At 35.1% G+C, this 9,327-nt stretch overlaps 1 long non-coding RNA gene across 1 annotated transcript in view; it reads right to left on the bottom strand.

Moving 5' to 3' along the window:
* Nucleotides 1-397: 397 nt before the first annotated feature.
* LOC107727671 (uncharacterized) overlaps nt 398-9,327 on the bottom strand; it is a 10,964-nt gene continuing 2,034 nt past the window's right edge. The window contains exon 2 of the long non-coding RNA XR_001638381.1: nt 398-437. This is a non-coding gene — a long non-coding RNA (uncharacterized LOC107727671). The remainder of the gene's footprint in view (nt 438-9,327) is intronic.

Genomic DNA, 9,327 nt, shown 5'->3' with positions numbered 1-9,327 from the left:
AAAGCGAGGTTTTTCCGTAGCTTCCTGCTCCCCTTCTGAGGAGACCTATAAATTCAGCCTTGTGAACTGTGATGTGAATACAGTGGCCTTAATACAAAAGAAGATCACTTTTTGCTAATGCCACATACACAAAAGAAATCAAAACTAGTAGAAGTACGAGTCTAGAATTATGAATCTATAGTTATCTGTAAATATCAGCATATTGCAAGATAAGGCAGTACATTTTTTAAAGATTTAAGTAAATAGTTATAAATAGTTCACATCAGTTGAATAAGTGTGCTTAATGAGTTCATGAGGCAAGATATTAATTTAAAAAAAGAAATGAACCTATTTAGGACTTACCATTTCCAACTGATCCATTAGTTTCACAAGAAACTTTCGGCACTCTGGAGTTTTGCTATCTAGTTTCATTCCTGTCTGCATGGCGTAAAGTCGACCTGAAACACATTAGACATGAGAGGAGCATTTTACTTTCAATGTTTAATCACTGCACTGATGTCATGTTGGCATTCAGTATACAGTAGTCAAATGTCTAGACATGCCTAACTGGATATATGTTTTTCATGACCTTATAGCTTATGCTAAAATGGCTGAAATTAACGTCTTTTGTAAGTTGTAGAAGTTTCTTTACAAAACAAACAAAGTTTTTTTTTTCTTTAGTTGGAATGAAGTGAAGAAAACGAAGCCAGCATGTGTCCAGTATATCAGAGTTCCTTCATTACGGTCCAAGAAGAAGAGCATTCCAGACTACCTCATAAAGTTGGCTGAGAGAATGCCAAGAGTGTGCAAAGCTGTTATCAATGTGAAGTGTTATATTGAAGTAGTTTCATACTTCCATTTCTGTTATTTCAAAATTTTGCTGACTTAAAATGTGAAAAAAAAAAAAGTAAAAGTGTCCAAATGTTTGACTGTTAGTGTAAGGAAAATTATATTATAATGAGTTTGGAAGATGCAAAATAAAAAATAAAAACAGACATGATATAACCAAAATAAATAAAAATTTAAATAGTAATTAAAAGAATCGTGTTAAAGTTCTGACCCTTAGTTAACTTTCTCCACTATCCTCTAATTCCCTTTTCTTGCCAGTAAACTGCATTTTTTTGCTTTTATGTGTCTTTGGACCACTGGAGTCCAGTTGTCACTACTTAAGAGTTACAAAACATGGTCAGGCCTACACATCTGGCAAACGTTTTCAAGGTATTTTACTGGCCATATGTGACCAGTACAATGGAATTCTTACTAGCTACTAGTACAATATACAACAGTGGTACATGATACTAAGTGAGAAAGCTTAAAAAAAAGCCTTTGATGCACACTGTACGTGTCATTTGTGGATGCGCACTTTGAATACCAGAGCTACCACTGCAGGGCTAAAAACTCCAAAAATACAGACGTCGCTACTGTAAGAGCATAAAACTACTCAAATGCAGAATGAATTACATTCACCTCACACATCAATAAAGAGCATTAACCCAACAGCCTATTTTAATATTAATTAATAAAATTACAAGTCTTGATCAATCAATAGAACCTAATAGAAAAAGAATGTGATCTAAAAAGAAGAAGCGCAGCATGAAACAGGAAGCGCAGAGTTTGTTCATTAGAATTCGAGAAGGATCGCAAACAAGGTCTTCATTATGGGGTTCCTGGAAGAAGACAAGACAACAATCAATTGCTATTGCACAAGTTCAAAGTCATTAAGTTAAAAGGGAGTGTTAAGAGGGACATTTGGAAAAAGAAGGCAGCAAGCCCCGAGCATTTGGGATATGCTCCACTAATGAAGATAATATCCGGTCCCACCCACACTTTCACCAATTTAAAATCTCACCTAGGTGAACCTATGCTGTCCCAAAGGAAATTAAAAAGACGAGGGCTTACAAAGTATTGCCGGGCTTGCTATTGTATTTATGTGATGAAGAGGAATGAAACGATCCCCTCGCGGCTAAACATTGGCCAAAATCTTAATTCGCTAAACACTGAGATACATCAGGATGGACCTCTTACTTAATGTAACAAAACTAAATGTCACAACAATGAGAAAACTAAGATAGAAAATCTGTCATGAACTTATGAACTGTTTTTACTTGGTCCTTAAAATGGTATATATTTGCAAGAAGTGTTTTTTAATACAAATACTGTGAAGACATAATTGGTAGGCCTACATAATGTTACATAATTGGCGTAATTCATGATACAGAAATCTAACCTAATACATATGCTATAAAAAAATTAAAAGTCTGCATAGTATGCAAACATAAGGAAACTATAATGTGAATCATATTAAGTGAAATACATATTTGTTGTAAACACACTGAGGAAAAGGCTGGACACGTTTTCTTGATATTACAGTGCTTTTAGCAATATAAAATATCCAAACAAAATAACCAATTCCACATGCTTTGCTGAAGTGACATCCGTCAAGCCGAGACGGGACTTTGAATGGCACTTTGTATGCGAGGCAGACCTTGAAATCAGTCATCTAATTCAGATTTTAAACACATTAGCCAGTAAAACACAGTGAACTGGCAATTACAACTTCCTGAAGGAAACAAGGAAAAGCAAATATGCCCAGCTGTGAGTGCTCAGGCCAGGGCAAATACATCCTGCGTGTTAGTCCTCCTGGTGTCTGTATGCTGCTGGATAGATCCGTGCTCTCTGCCAAGAGGTAAGGTTCAAATTTCAGTAATTGAACTAGGTTTTGTTTTTTTTTTTTTCAGCAGGCAAGATTATAATGGTATAACTAGTTTTACAGAATTTAATTTCACAGAAAATATTTGTTTATTTTTTATAAATAAAGAACTGTATTTCTTAAGTCAATTATTAAAGTATTACATATGTTACATAGGCTGATTTTTTCATTTTAAGTATTTGGGATTTTAAGAACAAGTGGAATATGTGCGGTGCGGAGCCGGGTGCGAGTATAAACGAGCATTACGAGACAGGCTGCGTGAGTGCGGCAAGCATGAACGGCTCGTCCGTGACGCGGGATTCGCGCCGCGTGGGGCAGAGAGGAGCGAGTATGAGAAGCATTCACAGACACAGGCTGTGTGTGCGCTCTTCTGAATTGGGAATAGCCAACATGCATTATAAACTTATTTCAAATTAATCTGTTGGGGAGATAAAATGTGTAAGATAACGTTCACGTACTAACAAAAACATCTAAGAATGTATCTTTTATTCTCCAGTACTGAAAACAGAACCGATAAGGGAGCTTTTGATATGCGCTGTGACGCAGCTCTTGCAAATTAAATTTTTTGTTCGTTGTCTGTCATTTCGTAGCTTAAGTTGCATACGGTTTTCTTTAGTTTTAATCTGCCTAACTATCGATCTGACCCAGTAGACGCCATAATCCCACTCTGTCTCTCTCCCGTCCCGCTTTCCGGGTTTTTTTTATTTTATTTTTTTTAACATCGCAGGCTTTGCGATTAGGAAATCGCAACGTCTCAAATCGCGATTTCGATTAATCGCACAGCCCTACTACAAATGTTTTTGTTGAGAGAGAAAAACACTAGATAAACCTGAAACTGAATCAATTTTAAATGGTTTAGACTGCTATCAAATGCTAAAGTTTTATTTCAAACAAGAGACCTATTCGCATCTAATGAGACACGTAAGGTGCCTTAGTTAAAATAAGCATAGCTAAGTTAGTCAGAATAAGATGGGTTAAATAAACAGAGAGAAAAATTGAGAGAAAGCAACATGATCAGCTTAAAACAAAATACAAGAAAAACCAATAGTCTTGTGCAGTGAACAAGGAAAGGCCATAGGAAGCACATGAAATACCAGTCAAAATATTGCAAATTTATCAGCCATATCACCAATTGCATCCAAATATAATAAAGCTACAAACCAATACAGGGTAAGGTAATTGACTTATCAATCTGGACATACAGTATATTTCACAATTGTTAGCATCACAAAAGTTTTGTAAAAAGTACAAAAACCCTAAGAAACCATACAATGGGGTTTTTTTTTTTGGTCTTGTTTTGTTTTGTGATCCCAACCTAACAAACTCGGCCACCCTGCTTTCCAAGATATCGGCATCGGCTGTCAAAAAACCCATATCGATCGACCACTAATCTCAACCACATTTCTCATGAGAAACAAATAGTATGTTGCTCATGATTAGTGCCATCTCAGCTTGAGCGAGTCCCTGATCATTCATTATGCAGCAATAAATACGCTGTGCTTGGAAATGAATTTTGTTCAGGAAAACTCAACTTTTTAAGTCAACAACTTTTGTTGCGATCACTACAAAACAAGACAGAAAAAGAATTATATCTGGATTCTGCAACCAAGACTTTTAGGATCACACTAAAATTTATGCAAGACCTTTTCATTTCACTTAGTCCTCAAAAAATCCTCTCCATTTTGGAAGAAGACGAATAGGTTATAATGAGGTCACAATTCAAATGGTTATCAGTTAGATAACCTTGTGTGAACAAAATAATTGGAGGTTCAATAGACGGCAGCTGAAAGGGAAGGCTCATACAGTTTAGATATATTTTTGTCAAGTACTTCCCGTCCTTGTTTCTTTAAGAACATGCCATTTCCTCTTCCATGAGGCCCAATTTGCAGAGATCTGATGTCTATCAGAATAGATCATAGCATACGGTCACAAAGTCCTCCTTTGTAACTGGATTACGCCCATACTGCTCAACATCCAATTTTCCTCATCTGAAACAATGCAACACTCAGGCCATTCAGAGTTGTAAAGCATGAAAATAAAAACCATAATCTATTGTTTGCCTACGGGTGATTTTCTTTCTTTCTCTGTTTAAAAGCAAGCAAGTGAAATAAGGAGTGTGAATTAAAGTAAGAACAGGAGTTTCATTGAAAGCTGTCACAAACCTTATCAAGTGACTTAATATAGCTCTAGAAATTACTCGTTTTGGCTTAATTAAGTGGCCTAAATGTAAATTAATTTAGAAAGACTCTTATTGGTCATATGATTCCTTGCTACTTGCATGTGCCTGGGCCAAACACCAGATTGCACCCATTCAATGTCCACTGTACAACAAAGCACACTACAATATCTCAGATGCTCATTATGGCCAAGTAAGCATCAACGCAAGCTTGAAGTTTGACAGACGAAAGACAGTGTGACTCTTCAGACGAGGACATGCCCGAGTATTTCACTGACATCTGCAGTAAGAACCGAATTGTATATTCAGGAATGTCAGCCCGCGCACTCTTCTTTCCCTATTACAAGGATGTTATTATGTAGCTGCTGCTCAGCCTGAAGACTGGATAAGGTCCAGCGAGAAGGAAGGAAAACAATGTCAAAGAGGGCCTTTTCCATAGGTTTACAGCATGGTGCCAATCAGAGAACTGGAGCTCTGTCAAAGAGACAGAAGCCAGAGCAGAACCGCTTCTGAAGAGCATTCTGCTTCAAAAACTACGCACAACTAAAGACTGCCACACATTAATCTGGCTCCGGGCATATGGCTGTCACACTTTATGACGTTTTCATAAAAACATTTAAAAAAACATCAATTCTTATCCAGAAAAACAGTTTTGCCATTACCAACGCCTCTGAAGCAGCACTAAATCTGTTCTTTTTTTCATTATATCACAATGTAGTTCATCCTAACTTTAAAAGAGTGAAGCATAAAATACACTTCAGCTGAAATACCGGGTATGACAAAATCACCAATTATGATTCATAAAGCAAGCTTAACTCCCGAGCCAAGAATAATTTAAATTTTAGGATAATGAAGAAAAATATGATAACTGAGAGTGTAGATGCATCATTATCATCTAGTTATATAACAAACAGACCATGATCAACTATTACAAGGGTAAGCAAACAACAGATAAAAAGGGGCCAGTAAGTTAACAACAGAAACGATTCCAGCAAAGCCTGATTCCCTCAGTTAAATGTCAATGCTGACCTCCAGTGGCACACTGAATTCACCCTCTATTAAAAGAAACTGCTTAGACCTTTTAGAATTAATAAGAAAGTCTTTATGTATGAGAACAACACAAACAAAGCTTTATACAAAACTTTCACAATCAAAAACATCACTGAATGTCCCAAAGCACTGCATACTAATGGAGATGTATAAGTATGAAAGAAGTTTTTAAAATCAACACAGAGACTGTTTTAAAACATATACTAACTCAACTGTCTTTTACATTATGAACTGAAAAGAACAGCACAATTACACACAAAACAACTGATCAGTATATGAAAATGTAATGATTGAGATAATAAAAAAGGCTGAAAATCTTCCAAAAAGGTGTGTTAAAGTGGGTGTTGTTAAACTGTGCATATCTAGTCATTTGATGTTTAGCAGCTACTAGTGTAGTACATTTGCTCATATCCACAACTTTGGAAAGTGAACTTTGCAAATTCATTGATCATCCTCATGGATTGTACTTATAAAGCTTTGGGTTATTATCTTTAAAACCCGTTACTCCAATCTTCAGTGTCAAATGATCCTTCAAAAATCACACTGATTGATTTGGTGCTCAGTTGAAAACAGCTGAAACAGTTGTGCTGCTTATATTTTTTGCGGAAATCGTGATACATTTTTTCAGGATATGTTTATGAATAGAAAGCTCAAAAGAACAGCATTTATTTGAAATATTTTGTAACATTATAAGTGTCTGCTGTCACTTTTGATCAATTTAATACATCCTTGCTGAATACAAGTATGATTTCTTTCACCTTTTGAATGGCAGTGTATCTGCAGAAGGAATCAGATTCATTTACTATCATCTTTTCAGAGGGTTAGATGCCAGCTATATAAACAAAGAAACTGAAGTCCAAAATTTGTGACAATGGCACATTTTTGCCCTTCGATTGAAGCCAAAACTTAATCTTCTCAAAGCAGTTCCATAACAGATTTATATTGATCTTCTCTACAATATTTTGCCCAGAAACATCAGGATGGCATTAGCCTGGGAGCTTAAACATGCCTTTGTCAGAGTAATCGGACTGCCTTTCTCCTTCAGAGTTCAGAAACGGCCCAACAAAGAAGAGCGATTACATCTAACATTTTCTTAAAGTTGCCCCTCTGCCTTCATGGATTGCTCAGGTCATAACACAAATATCAAGTTTGACATTTAGACTCAGCAAAGAAAGGACATAATACCTCACTACACCGAAATGGAAAATTGTAGGAGCAGTGGGAGGTCTCCTATTGATGAGGTTAGACTCCCAGTACACTGATTGCTAGGGATGTGATGAGATCTAGTGGCACGAGATCTCACGAGAATGTGACGATATCCTCGCAAAACAATTTGCAGTGTTTACATGTTGTTTATTGCTGCATATAATTCATTAAAATAGAAGTTTAATTTCATAAAGTACAAGTTGATTTCAAAATGCACCTACATTTTTTTAATTTTGTGTTTTTCAGTTGAATAAAAGACTATTTTTTTCTTATATATTTCATCATTGAGGATTTCTTAAAAAAAAAGTCTAAAAATCTTGTCTCGTCTCGTTCTCGTGAACCCAGTCTCATGTCATGTCTCGTCTCGTCTCGTGGGATAAGTGTCTCGTCACACCCCTACTGACTGCAGTCTACCTGAAAAGGTGCTCTTCTGGTAACTATGACAACAAGAAAGCAACGCAAAATTATATGATCCTGCTCAATAGACAGTGGGATAATGTCACTAGCCTTTTCACTGGGTATTTGATAGAAAATGGCTGTTCTCATGTGACATAAGGTATAGTGTGTGTGTGTGACAATTATCTGGGACATGTAAACATTTGGTAACCTTCCATCAGTGTCCAGTCAACTTATTAATTTTTTATGAATTGTTAACTTAACTCTCAAGTTGAATTGCACAGACCTAACAATGTCTTCCTTTCAGCCAATAAGATACTCCTATTGTGAACACCAAATAACATTAATATCCCAGAGCAAGACCTTCCTCCGGAAGCTAAAGGTAAAACATATAGAACCAAAAGTTCTAATACAAAGTTATGATAAAATAAAATGGTATGCAAAATCAATCTCTGCAATTATCAGGCAATTTTCAGTTTCTGCTATCTGATTCTGTGAGCATGCAGACTAAGCAGCTTGATGTTAAGCAGCCATAACATGCAGGTATTATCAAACATTCAAAATTGCTACAATGTCCCTTGAGCACTAATTATCATTTTTAGTTTGTTAATTCATTAGAAAGCATACAAAACATGCACACTAATTAATAGCTGTTCAAATATAAGTATAATCAGTTGTTGAAATGCAATCCTTTCTACTGCAACATCACTGTCTTCCAATATTATAAGGGTTATCATTATCATATCACAATGTTTTGCAATAGCTACATCCAACTCAACTACTTTCATATGCACTTTGATTATATAGTTACTTAGTTTATAATTACTCTCTTTTATAGTAGCCTACACAGGCGATATTCTGTATCAATGCAACGCATTAAGATGCACATCTTTTTTTATACATTTTTTTTTCAATGACTGAAGTAGGCTACTTCATTTTGATGATCGAAGTACAGATTTTTCTCATTATATACTTTTAAAAAAAATATTATTTATATATAATTTATTTTCCTATATTATAAATTTTTTAAAGATATTTTTTAAATGTGAATGTCTCTAGGGGACATGAGATTTTCATGAGATTTTAAGAGAGTTCAATTAAATGTTCTATCTTTATTCAGTTAAATTAAATATTATATATTTTTGCTGCTTTTGCGAGTTAAAAATGTAACTGGTTGTGTAAAATACACACATAATATTGTAATATTGATGTATCGATCGCAGGCCCCTGAATTTAATCAAAAGCACAACTGTATTGCAGCATGTTTTGAGGTATAAAAAATATTGCATCGCTGGCAAAGAGAACCGACTGTGATGAAACACCCTATTTACATCCTATTTTTCCTAGTATACAATAGTTTATATGATTCTGGCCATTTTATAGATTTCACTACATTTAATTTACTTTTCTGTACAATTTGTTAAACCACGTGAATAATTACAATTAGTATTTTGAATTTTAAAAAATGTTAAAATATTCACAGAAAAATGAAAATTCTTTCATCATTTACTTATCTTCCAGTTGTTCCAAACCTGTGAGTTTCTTTCTTCTGTTTAACATAAAAAAAGATATTTTGAATAATGTTAGTAACCAAACAGTTGCTGGTCCCCACTGACTCCCACAGTATGAAAAAAAAATATAGCCTATACTTAGGGCTGGGTATCGTTCAAAATTTTTCGATATCGATATCGATACCGATACGATACCGATACCTTGACTTCGATACCGGTTCCTGAACGATACTTTTTTCGATACCAGTTTTATGAAATCAATTTGAACAAGATTACATTATCTAAAAAAAAAAAAAACT

Source organism: Sinocyclocheilus rhinocerous, unplaced genomic scaffold, assembly GCF_001515625.1.
Source record: "Sinocyclocheilus rhinocerous isolate Xijiao unplaced genomic scaffold, SAMN03320098_v1.1 scaffold185, whole genome shotgun sequence".
Classification (NCBI taxonomy): Eukaryota; Metazoa; Chordata; class Actinopteri; order Cypriniformes; family Cyprinidae; genus Sinocyclocheilus; species Sinocyclocheilus rhinocerous.
The sequence above is the reverse complement of the archived record's forward strand: the minus strand, read 5'-3'. Positions and strand labels throughout refer to the sequence as shown.